Source organism: Eulemur rufifrons, chromosome 3 (genome assembly GCF_041146395.1).
Source record: "Eulemur rufifrons isolate Redbay chromosome 3, OSU_ERuf_1, whole genome shotgun sequence".
Taxonomy (NCBI): Eukaryota; Metazoa; Chordata; class Mammalia; order Primates; family Lemuridae; genus Eulemur; species Eulemur rufifrons.
The window spans coordinates 1,881,795-1,894,619 of record NC_090985.1 but is presented as its reverse complement, the minus strand read 5'-3'; positions in this window follow the sequence as shown (position 1 = coordinate 1,894,619).

Sequence of the window (12,825 nt, the reverse complement as noted above, 5' to 3'; positions counted from 1 at the left end):
CCCGGCCGGCGTGGAAGACAGGCTCTCAGACACCCTCAGCCCCAGCGCCAGCCGCAGCTGGACAGCGCAGCGAGCGCGCCCCGGAGAAGCAAAGCATCAGGCTCTCCTTTCTGCAGGTACGCCGGGCTCCCCGCGGGGTTCTCGCAAGGCCTCTCACTTGGCCTGGGGGAGGCTCCCCTTGAGAGAGCGAAGCCCACCGCGCAGTCTCCGCTTCTGAATCTGCGCTAGGGCGTCGCCCCTTCAGTGAGTCCGTGGTCTGGAGGTGGGTGATGGGCCCAGTATAAGGACAGTCACCTCTGACCAAGCCCTTCGGTCCAGCAGCTCCTCCCCAGGATGGGGGGGGTCATTGTCATCCATTGTCCTCGACAAATCCTGTTCCTTATACTGACACACTGAGGTCCTTGGAAAACACAATCCTGCTTAGGACGGAAGGAGAGACTGCAGTCGCAAGACCCCTGTGGGCGCTTCCTTCTGCCAACGCAGCCACCCAGGGAGGACAGCTCTTTGCCTAGCAGAGCACCCGGAGGAGTTTTTGGACAGGGCAAGAAATGCCTGGGGCCGTTTCTGTTGTTAATTAGCGGGAGAGAGCAGCGAGGCTACGCACGGTTAAGGGGCGTAAGGCGATGAGGGGAGGGGAGCTCGGGGTTCCAGGACCTTAGGAACCTGCGTAAGGGGTGTGTGTCGGGTACCGGAGGGCAGAGGGAATTTCGGGCAATGATGACTAATAGAATGATGACTAACGTTCTATTTTATGTTGTTATGTAATGTTCCCAAAGCTTCAGCAAAATTCTGCTACAAATAACTTCCCTGTGTTTGTGTAATTTGGGGAAATCAAGAAGGAAAGATCTGCAATGGCCACTTTTATGTGTCAGCCGGACTCGGCCACCAGGTGCCCAGACATTGGGTCACACGTCCTTCCTCCTGGGTGCGACCTCGAGGGAGTTTCTGCTGAGATCAACCTTGGGGGCAGCAGGCTGAGCGAGCAGGCCACCCCCCGCAGCGCGGTGGGCCTCGTCCCGTCAGCTGAAGGCTTGAGCAGCACAAAAGGGCGAAATAAGAGAGAATCGCTTCCACCTCGCAACCTTTGAGCTGCGACATCGGGCTTCTTGGGGTTTTGGTTTTTTCCCCGTCTTTGGACCGAAACATCGGCTCTTCCTGGGTCTCCAGCTCCACAACTGCAGATCCTGGGACTCGTCGGTCCCCATGACTGCGTGAGCCGACTCCTCATAATACATTGTGTGTGTGTGTGTGTGTGTGTGTCCTGTGGGTTCTGCTTCCCTGGAGAACGCCGAGCAGTCACGGTTCACAGGGGGTCACCGTGGGTGGAGGAAAAGAGAACAGCTCTCTCGGTGGATGAAGGGGTCACGCGCTGGCAGCAGGCAGCACGTGGGGGAAACACAAGGCATGGGCTTGTGTGTGCATGCGTGTGCGTGTTGGCAGTGAGCGGGGCTTGCTGGGTGTCCCCTAATCATGGATCGTCAGCAGGTTCAGGGAAACACTGAGAGAGGAAGGTGGTCTCCCAAAGCCGGCAGCACGCAAGCCAGTGTTTGCAGCGGTGCCCAGGCTGCAAAGGATTTAGTTAATTTTTTCTTTTCTGAGACAGGGTCTCGCTCTGCCACCCAGGCTGGGGAGCAGTGGTGTCATCGTAGCTCACTGCAGCCTCACACTCCTGGGCTCAAGCCATCCTCTGCCTCACCCTCCCGAGTAGCTGGGACTGCAGTGTGCGCCAAGATGCCCAGCTAATTTTGCTATTTTTTGTGGAGACGGAGTCTCTTTCTTGCTCAGGCTGGTCTTGAACTCCTGAGCTCAAGTGATCGTCCTGCTTCGGCCTCCCAGAGTGGGAGGATTACAGGTGTGAGCCACCTCACCTGGACCTAATTGTGTTTTCTTAATTGAATCTGAGGGTCTTTGATTTCTGGCAAGGAAACGTTCGTTGGTTACATGCTGTTACTACGGTAACGTCTCCACTCCCCTCTAGCCACGTGCCCCGTGGTCATTTTCGTAACCTTCCTGTTCTCTCCTTAGGACGGTGCTTTGTTTGTTTTCATCTTCTGCAGTGGTTTGGAAAGGAGACGTCTCAGTTTAAATGCTATTAACTATCATCGTTAGTTTTTGTTTTCATTCTTAAACCCATAATTATAAGTCTGCCAACGTCTAGAGCAACACGAGACGTTTTCCTCCCACAGGAAGGTGAGGCCTCTGACGCGGCCTCCGTGCGCCCTCGTGCCCGCGCTCACGTGCCTGTGCTCACGTGCGGCCCATCCCGGGCTGCAAACCCTGCTTTCCTGCGTGGGTAGCATCAGCTGTTTCGGCTTTCACCCAATTCTGTGTTTACAGTTATAAGACCTATTTCAATGTCTTTGGGATGTCAGGGTTCGCTGCCAGCTCTGCCAGGTTTCTGTTTGTTTGTTTGTTTGTTTGTTTTGCCTTTTCTAGTCTTGAATTCTTAATTGTGTTTCTGCCGTGTGAGTTAGGCAATAAATACCTTGCAGTAATTGCCTTCAGGAAGGGCACCCAGGTGTGCTCTTTCTAAGCACTTGTATATCAGAGAGTTCGTGTCTTTTGCTCTCTCAGCTGAGCAACACCTAAGCCTCAACCTCGCTGCTGAAGACGTGTTCCTTGTCTGCAGGAGTTCCGTGAGTGGGGACGGGACGGGGACAGGGACAGGGACGGGGACGGGGCCGGGGCCAGGGCTGGGGCCGGGGCCGGGAGGGAGCTGCTGGACACCTTCGGTTCTTGGTCCAGAGCTCTGTGTCTGTTGGCGTCATCTCGCCTGGGCAGCCCGTGTATCCAATTCACCCTGAACGTGCTTCCCAGGCTCTTACTGGACTCGTAAAGCCTCACTTCTCAGACTCTGCTGTGCAGACAGCTGCCCCGGCGCTCTTCTTACAACTGGGGGGTCTGGCTCAGCAGACCTGGGGGGCTGCCAGGCGACGCTGATGTTGACGCTGCTGCTGTGGGTCCAGGGACCGTGCTGGGAGCAGCAGAGCCGCCCGCACGCGAATGCTGGTGACACGTCTGGTGCTCTGCTTGTTTTCCGTGAGGGAGGGCAGGGCCTGGAGCAGGGAGCTCCTGCCTCCCCACCCCTGTCCTCTCCCCTTCCCTCTCCGCCCCTGGACAGGGGGTCCCTGCCAGGTGCCTGTGGACTTGCTCCCCCTCCCCCACCCGCTCCTTTCCCTGCCACTGGGGAGGAAACCTCCCCCTCGCCCAGCCCCCAGGGTCGGGCAGCTGGATGGGGTCGGAGGGCAGCAGATCCTGCGTTCTGTCACCTCTGGGGAGGTCAGATGGCCTCTGCAGGAGGCTACGTCTGGCGCCAGGGGCGAATGACTGGCAACAGGTGCAGATATTAAGGCACTGGGGCCGGGCGGGGGAGGGGGGAGGAAGGAGCCCTGGGGCCAGGCCCGGGCAGAGGCGGTCTGTATCGAGCTGCGTGGAGGGGGAGTAGGCGTGAGCCGGGGAGGAACAGGGGAGGGGATGCCAGGGGGAGAGAGGAGGTCACATGCCAAGCTATGGGGACACTGAGGTCCTTGAACTGGGGGATGGGTAAGGGTTCTGTGTGCCTGGGGATGGCAGGAGGGGTGCACGACAAGGCTGGAGATGCAGGTGTGTGACACCTCAGGAACTGCCTCTGTGCCCAGCCAACACTGTCCCGTGGGTATGGGGACAAAATTCCCCCAAATTCCTGCTTGCAGCTTCATGCCGTTGCATTTCAGGCAGATGTTCTTAGCTCTGACTTGACTGACCTCTCCAGGGTGCCCCAAGATCTCTCTGAACGGACACCCGTGTCTCCTTCCCCCCAGCCCTCCCTACGGCGTCGGCTCTGCCTCTGCCCCCAGGCTCCGGCAGCTCTTGCCCCTCTGCCAGGAACACTCTTCCGCCTTCTTCGCTTAGCTCCTTCTGACTGGCTCTGTGAAACCTTCGGCCTCCCTTTCTGGCCTCTGCCCCTCCCGGGCCGGGCAGGCGGAGCGTCCGTCCTGTCTGCAGACGGGGACGGGCGTGCTCACCTGGTCACCTAGTGCTTTGCGCGGTGAGGACCTGTGGGACCTGGCGACAGCCGCGGAACCCCGAGGAGCCTGGCTCTCCCCACCCTCACCCTCCGCTGCGGCCTCTGCTCCGAGTCCCGCTGGCTGCGGGGTCCCCTTGCCCGGCCAGCTCTCCGTTCCAGTCCCCAGCCGCCCCTCCTGCCACACCCACTGAGCCAGGGGACTGTGCGCCTGTTCAAGCAGTGACACTGCCGGCTGAGAAGTCACCAGTGCCCCCCATGGTGGAGTCCAGTGGTCCCTAAAACCTGCGCTTCGTCCAGCCCGACCCCCGTCCCACCTCTCTCTCAGGATCGCTGCCCGGTTTACGCCCTGCCGTCCTCGGGCCCACGGCCCGTCACCCCCCTCGGCCCAGCCTGTGCCTCTTAGGAAAAGGTCCCTCCCTCGTCGTCTCTGACACTGGTCCCCTCTCTGCTCACTGACCTGCCTGACGCCTCACTCGGGTGACAACACCTCCTCCCGCGCTCGGACCTCTGCACCCCACTCCCGGGCAGGTTCTGCCTGCTCCCCAGGGGCTCACTCTGCCTTCCTCTTTGGGCTCGGGGCCTGGCACAGAGCAGGGACGCTGCCAGCGCCGTCTCCTCCTCCTGGCGGTTCCATGAGGGGGGGCCGGCACGCCCCACCGCACGGCTGGCCTGATGTCCAGGCCTGGTTCCCCAGATGTGTGTGTTCACTGGCAGCGTGTGAGCCCTCGTAGCCTTCCAGACACCCTCAAGAGCAGAACTTCCCGTGGCGACGAAAATGTGTTCTCTCTGCCCTGTCCAAGGCGGTACCCTTTGAACGCTTCAAATCTAGCCAGTGCAATTGAGACACTGAATTCTTAATTCTATTTAATTTAAATTAATTTAAACGTAGGTAGCCACGTGTGGCCAGAGGTGGCCTTCCTGGAAAGCACAGCTCCAGACACCTCCCAGGTCCCCAGCTCCAACCTGAGCCCCTCGGTCTCTCCAATGCTGACCCTTCCCAGGTCACCAGCTATACCCTGTGCCGCTTGGTTTCTCCTCTCCAGACTCCTCCCTGGTCCCCTGCTCCAACCTGAGCCCGTCGGTCTCTCCTATCTCGTGCCGTCCCATGTCACCTGCTTTAATCTGAGCCCCTGGGTCTCTCCTCTACAGACCACTCCGAGGTCACCTTCTCCGACATGAGCCCCTCGGTCTCTCCTGTGCAGACCCCTCCCAGGTCATTGGCTCCAGCATCTGCCCCTTGGTATGGCCTTTCCAGACCCCTCCCAGGTCACTTTCTCCAACGTGTGCCACTCGTTCTCTCCTCTCCAGGCCTCTCACAGGTCACCTCCTCCAATCTGAGCCCGTGGGTCTCTCTTCTACAGACCCCTCCGAGGTCAACTTCTCCAACGTGAGCCCCTCAGTCTCTCCTGTGGAGACCCCTCCCAGGTGACCTGCTCTAACCTGAGCCCTTCGGTCTCTCCTCTGCACACCAATCCTGGTCACTTTCTCCAACCTGTGCCCCTTGTTCTGTCCTCTGGAGACCCCTCCCAGGTGACCTGCTGTAACCTGAGTCCCTCAGTCTCTCCTCTCCAGTCCCCTCCAAGGTCACCTTCTCCAATCTGAGCCTCTCGGTCTCTCCTTTCCACACGCTTCACAGGTCACCTGCTCCAACATGAGCCCCTCAGTCTCTCTTCTCCAGACCCCTCCCAGGTGACCTGCTCTAACCTCAGCCCCTTGATCTCTCCTATGCAGACCCCTCTCATCTCCCCTGCTCCAACCTGAGCCCCTTGGTCTCTCCTCTCCAGAGCTCAGCCAGGTCACCTGCTCCAACCAGACCCCTCGGTCTCTGTTCTCCAGACCCCTCCCAGGTGACCTGCTCCAACCTTAGCCCCTCGGTCTCTCCTGTCCACACTTTCCCCAGGTCCCCTGCTCCAACCTGAGTCCTTTGGTGCCTCCTCTCCAGACCCCTCCCAGGTGACCTGCTCCATCCAGAGCCCCCTGGTCTCTCCTCTCCAGACCTCTCTGAAATCACCTCCTCCAACCTGAGCCCCTCGGTCTCTCCAATGCTGTCCCTTCCCGGGTCACCAGCTATACCCTGTGCCGCTTGGTTTCTCCCCTCCAGACCCCTCCCTGGTCCCCTGCTCCAACCTGAGCCCGTCGGTCTCTCCTATCCCGTCCTGTCACATGTAACCTGCTCCAATCTGAGCCCCTGGGTCTCCTCCTCTACAGACCACTGCCAGGTCACCTTCTCCGACATGAGCCCCTCGGTCTCTCCTGTGCAGACCCCTCCCAGGTCACTGGCTCCAGCATCTGCCCCTCAATATGTCCTTTCCAGACCCCTCCCAGGTCACTTTCTCCAATGTGTGCCATTCGTTCTCTCCAGGCCTCTCACAGGTCAACTGCTCCAATCTGAGACCTTCGGTCTCTTCCCTCCACACCCCTCCCAGGTCCCCTGCTCCAACCTGAGCCCCTCGGTCTCTCCTGTCCATACCCCTCCCAGATAACCTGCTCCAAGCTGTGTCCCTGGGTCTCTCCTGTCCACACCTTTCCTAGGTCCCCTGCTCCAACCTGAGTCCTTTGGTGCCTCCTCTCCAAACCCCTCCCAGGTGACCTGCTCCATCCAGAGCCCCCTGGTTTCTTCTCTCCAGACTTCTCTGAAATCACCTCCTCCAACCTGAGCCCCTCGGTCTCTCCAATGCTGTCCCTTCCCAGGTCACCAGCTATATCCTGTGCCACTAGGTTTCTCCCCTCCAGACCCCTCCGTTGTCCCCTGCTCCAACCTCAGCCTGTCAGTCTCTCCTATCCCATCCCATCACATGTCACCTGCTCCAATCTGAGCCCCTGGGTCTCTCCTCTACAGACCACGCCCAGGTCACCTTCTCCAACGTGAGCCCCTCGGTCTCTCCTGTGCAGACCTCTCACAGGTCACTGGCTCCAACATGTGCCCCTCGGTCTGTCCTTTCTAGACCCCTCCCAGGTCACTTTCTCCAACCTGTGTCACTGGTTCTGTCCTCTGCGGACCCCTCCCAGGTTATCTGCTCAAAACTGTGCCCCTCGTTCTCTCCTCTCCAGGCCTCTCACAGGTCACCTGCTCCAATCTCAGACCCTTGATCTCTCCCCTCCACACCCCTCCCAGGTCCCCTGCTCCAACCTGAGCCCCTCTGTCTCTCCTCTCCAGACCCCTCCCAGGTCACCTGCTCCCACCTTAGCCCCTCGGTCTCTCCTGTCCACACCTTTCCCAGGTCCCCTGCTCCAACCTGAGTCCTTTGGTGCCTCCTCTCCAAACCCCTCCCAGGTCACCTGCTCCAACCTGTACCCCTCATTCTCTCTTCTCCAGACCCCTCCCAGGTCTCCTATTCCAACCTGTGCACCTCAGTCTCTCCTCTCCAGACCCCTCCCAGGTTGCCTTCCACAACCTCAGCCCCTCGGTCTCACCTCTCTAGTTTCCTCCCAGGTCACCTGCTCCAATCTGAGCCCCGCAGTCTGTCCTCCCCAGACCCATCCGAGGTCACCAGCTCCAACATGAGCCCCTCGGTCTCTCCTCTCCAGACCCCTCCCAGGTGACCTGTTCCAACATGTGTCCCTCGGTCTCTCCGCTCCAGTCCCCTCCCAGGTCACCGGCTCCAACATGTGCCCCTCGGTCTGTCCTCTCTAGACCCCACCCAGGTCCTCCGTTCCAACCTGTCCCCCTCAGTCTCTCCGCTGCAGACCTCTCACAGGTCACCTGCTGTACCCTGTACTACTGGGTCTCTCTTCTCCAGATGCCTCCGAGGTCCCCTGCTCCATCCAGAGCCTCTCAGTCTCTCCTCTCCAGACCCGTCCCAGGTGACCTGTTCCAACCTGTGACCCTCGGTCTGTCCTTTCCAGACCCCTCCCAGGTCACTTTCTCCAACCTGAGCCCCTGGATCTGTCCTCTCCAGTCCCCTCCCAGGTCACCTACTCCAATCTGAGCCCCTGGATCTGTCCTCTTCACACCCATCCGAGGTCACCAGCTCCAACCTGTGCCCCACAGTCTCTTTTCTCCAGACCCCTCCAGGGTGACCTACTCTAACCTGAGCCCCTCGATCTCTCCTCTGCAAACCCCTCACATCTCCCCTGCTCCACCCTGAGCCCCTTGGGCTTTGCTCTTCAGACCCCTCCTAGGTGACCTGCTCCAACCTGAGCCCCTCGGTCTCTCCTCTCCACACCCCTCCCAGGTGACCTGTTCCAACCTGTGTCCCTTGGTCTCTCCGCTCCAGTCCCCTCCCAGGTCACTTTCTCCAACATGTGCCCCTCGGTCTGTCCTCTCTAGACCCCACCCAGGTCCTCCGTTCCAACCTGTCCCCCTCAGTCTCTCCTCTGCAGACCTCTCACAGGTCACCTGCTGTACCCTGTACTACTGGGTCTCTCTTCTCCAGGCCCCTCCCTGATCCCCTGCTCCATCCAGAGCCCCCTGGTGTCTCCTCTCCAGACTTCTCTGAAATCACCTCCTCCAACCTGAGCCCCTCGGTCTCTCCAATGCTGTCCCTTCCCAGGTCACCAGCTATACCCTGTGCCGCTTGGTTTCTCCCCTCCAGACCCCTCCCTGGTCCCCTGCTCCAACCTCAGCCTGTCGGTCTCTCCTATCTCGTGCCGTCCCATGTCACCTGCTCCAATCTGAGCCCCTGGGTCTCTCCTCTACAGACCACTCCCAGGTCACCTTCTCCGACATGAGCCCCTCGGTCTCTCCTGTGCAGACCCCTCCCAGGTCACTGGCTCCAGCATCTGCCCCTTGGTATGGCCTTTCCAGACCCCTCCCAGGTCACTTTCTCCAACGTGTGCCACTCGTTCTCTCCTCTCCAGGCCTCTCACAGGTCACCTCCTCCAATCTGAGCCCGTGGGTCTCTCTTCTACAGACCCCTCCGAGGTCAACTTCTCCAACGTGAGCCCCTCAGTCTCTCCTGTGGAGACCCCTCCCAGGTGACCTGCTCTAACCTGAGCCCTTCGGTCTCTCCTCTGCACACCAATCCTGGTCACTTTCTCCAACCTGTGCTCCTTGTTCTGTCCTCTGGAGACCCCTCCCAGGTGACCTGCTGCAACCTGAGCCCCTCAGTCTCTCCTCTCCAGTCCCCTCCAAGGTCACCTTCTCCAATCTGAGCCTCTCGGTCTCTCCTTTCCACACACTTCACAGGTCACCTGCTCCAACATGAGCCCCTCAGTCTCTCTTCTCCAGACCCCTCCCAGGTGACCTGCTCTAACCTCAGCCCCTTGATCTCTCCTATGCAGACCCCTCTCATCTCCCCTGCTCCAACCTGAGCCCCTTGGTCTCTCCTCTCCAGAGCTCAGCTAGGTCACCTGCTCCAACCAGACCCCTCCCAGGTGACCTGCTCCAACCTTAGCCCCTCGGTCTCTCCTGTCCACACTTTCCCCAGGTCCCCTGCTCCAACCTGAGTCCTTTGGTGCCTCCTCTCCAAACCCCTCCCAGGTGACCTGCTCCATCCAGAGCCCCCTGGTCTCTCCTCTCCAGACCTCTCTGAAATCACCTGCTCTAACATGAGCCCCTCGGTCTCTCCAATGCTGACCCTTCCCAGGTCACCAGCTATACCCTGTGCCGCTTGGTTTCTCCTCTCCAGACCCCTCCCTTGTCCCCTGCTCCAACCCGAGCCCGTCGGTCTCTCCTATCCCGTCCTGTCACATGTCACCTGCTCCAATCTGAGCCCCTGGGTCTCTCCTCTGCAGACCACTCCCAGGTCACCTTCTCCAACATGAGCCCCTTGGTCTCTCCTGTGCAGACCCCTCCCAGGTCACTGGCTCCAACATGTGCCCCTCGGTCTGTCCTTTCCAGACTCCTCCCAGATCACTTTCTCCTACCTGTGTCACTGGTTCTGTCCTCTGCAGACCCCTCCCAGGTTATCTGCTCCAACCTGTGCCCCTCGTTCTCTCCTCTCCAGACCCCTCCCAGGTTGCTTCTCCAACCTCAGCCCCTCTGTCTCACCTCTCTAGTTTCCTCCCAGGTCACATGCTCCAATCTGAGCCCCTCAGTCTGTCCTCTCCAGACCCATCCGAGGTCACCAGCTCCAACATGAGCCCCTCGGTCTCTCCTCTCCAGACCTCTCCCAGGTGACTGGCTCCAACATGTGCCCCTCAGTCTGTCCTCTCTAGACCCCATCCAGGTCCCCAGTTCCAAATTGTCCCCCTCAGTCTCTCCTCTGCAGATTTCTCACAGGTCACCTGCTGTACCCTGTACTACTGGGTCTCTCTTCTCCAGGCCCCTCCCTGGTCCCCTGCTCCATCCAGAGCCCCCTGGTGTCTCCTCTCCAGACTTCTCTGAAATCACCTCCACCAACCTGAGCCCCTCGGTCTCTCCAATGCTGTCCCTTCCCAGGTCACCAGCTATACCCTGTGCCGCTTGGTTTCTCCCCTCCAGACCCCTCCCTGGTCCCCTGCTCCAACCTCAGCCTGTCGGTCTCTCCTATCTCGTGCCGTCCCATGTCACCTGCTCCAATCTGAGCCCCTGGGTCTCTCCTCTACAGACCACTCCCAGGTCACCTTCTCCAACCTGAGCCCCTCGGTCTCTCCTGTCCATACCCCTCCCAGGTAACCTGCTCCAAGCTGTGTCCCTGGGTCTCTCCTGTCCACACCTTTCCTAGGTCCCCTGCTCCAACCTGAGTCCTTTGGTGCCTCCTCTCCAAACCCCTCCCAGGGTGACCTGCTCCATCTAGAGCCCCCTGGTCTCTTCTCTCCAGACCTCTCTGAAATCACCTGCTGCAATAGGAGCCCCTCGGTCTCTCCAATGCTGTCCCTTCCCAGGTCACCAGCTATACCCTGTGCCACTAGGTTTCTCCCCTCCAGACCCCTCCGTTGTCCCCTGCTCCAACCTCAGCCTGTCAGTCTCTCCTATCCCATCCCATCACATGTCACCTGCTCCAATCTGAGCCCCTGGGTCTCTCCTCTACAGACCACGCCCAGGTCACCTTCTCCAACGTGAGCCCCTCGGTCTCTCCTGTGCAGACCTCTCACAGGTCACTGGCTCCAACATGTGCCCCTCGGTCTGTCCTTTCTAGACCCCTCCCAGGTCACTTTCTCCAACCTGTGTCACTGGTTCTGTCCTCTGCGGACCCCTCCCAGGTTATCTGCTCAAAACTGTGCCCCTCGTTCTCTCCTCTCCAGGCCTCTCACAGGTCACCTGCTCCAATCTCAGACCCTTGATCTCTCCCCTCCACACCCCTCCCAGGTCCCCTGCTCCAACCTGAGCCCCTCTGTCTCTCCTCTCCAGACCCCTCCCAGGTCACCTGCTCCCACCTTAGCCCCTCGGTCTCTCCTGTCCACACCTTTCCCAGGTCCCCTGCTCCAACCTGAGTCCTTTGGTGCCTCCTCTCCAAACCCCTCCCAGGTCACCTGCTCCAACCTGTACCCCTCATTCTCTCTTCTCCAGACCCCTCCCAGGTCTCCTATTCCAACCTGTGCACCTCAGTCTCTCCTCTCCAGACCCCTCCCAGGTTGCCTTCCACAACCTCAGCCCCTCGGTCTCACCTCTCTAGTTTCCTCCCAGGTCACCTGCTCCAATCTGAGCCCCGCAGTCTGTCCTCCCCAGACCCATCCGAGGTCACCAGCTCCAACATGAGCCCCTCGGTCTCTCCTCTCCAGACCCCTCCCAGGTGACCTGTTCCAACCTGTGTCCCTCGGTCTCTCCGCTCCAGTCCCCTCCCAGGTCACCGGCTCCAACATGTGCCCCTCGGTCTGTCCTCTCTAGACCCCACCCAGGTCCTCCGTTCCAACCTGTCCCCCTCAGTCTCTCCGCTGCAGACCTCTCACAGGTCACCTGCTGTACCCTGTACTACTGGGTCTCTCTTCTCCAGATGCCTCCGAGGTCCCCTGCTCCATCCAGAGCCCCTCGGTCTCTCCTCTCCAGACCCGTCCCAGGTCCCCTGCTCCAAGCTGTGCCCTTTCGTCGCTCCTCTCCAGACCCCTGCCAGGTCACATGCTCCAACCTGAGCCGCTCTGTCTCTCCAACGCTCATCCGTCCCAGTTCACTGGCTTTACCCTGAGCCCCTCAGTCTCTCCTATCCAGACCACTCCCATAGCACTGGCTCCAACACGTGCCTCTCCGTCTGTCCTTTCTATACCTGTCCCAGGTCACTGGCTCCAAACTGTGCCTCTCGGTGTGTCCTTTTCCAGAACCTTCCTGGTGACCTGCTCCAACTTGTGCCCCTTGGGCTCTCCTCTCCAGACCCCTCCCAGGTCTCCTGCTCCTGCTCCAACCTGAGCCCCTCAGTCTCTCCTCTCCAGACCCCTCCCGGGTCACCTGCTCCAACCTGTGCCCCTCCGTGTTTCTCCAGACCCTGAGCCTCTCCCTTTGCTGCCCCGTGGTCGCCTCTGCTTGTGTCTGCCCCTGCTTCCGGCCAGCATTGTGGAGACCTATGTTTCCATCTCAGGCTTTTGGGCTCTCCTCAAAGAAGTGTTCTCTGGCCAAACAGTGCCCTTGAGGGAGAGGCCGTCCTGCCTCTGCCTGGCTTCCCATTGGGGTGTCAGTTCCCACAGACGCTTAGGGACGTGCAGAATGTAGCATGTTCTGGATTGTTACGTGAATGTCATATGCTCTTTCTGTGAACGCTGTCACCTATTGGCATGGGTGCCCTTGGGGCGAGGGCCAGGAGGGCCTTGGACAAGGGAATGGTTCTTGGGGACAGGCCGTGGGCGTAAGGGAGGCAGACTCGCAGCGTGATTTCAGCAACCTGATTTTCCTTCGGTAACTGATCTGAAATGAAGCCCACTTTAACAGGAAACAAAACAGACGAGACAATGACATCCTTTGTCTGTTTACTGTGGTGCAGTGAGATTTTCCAAACCGGAGCTGGTGTGCTCAGCTCCAGGCACACTCC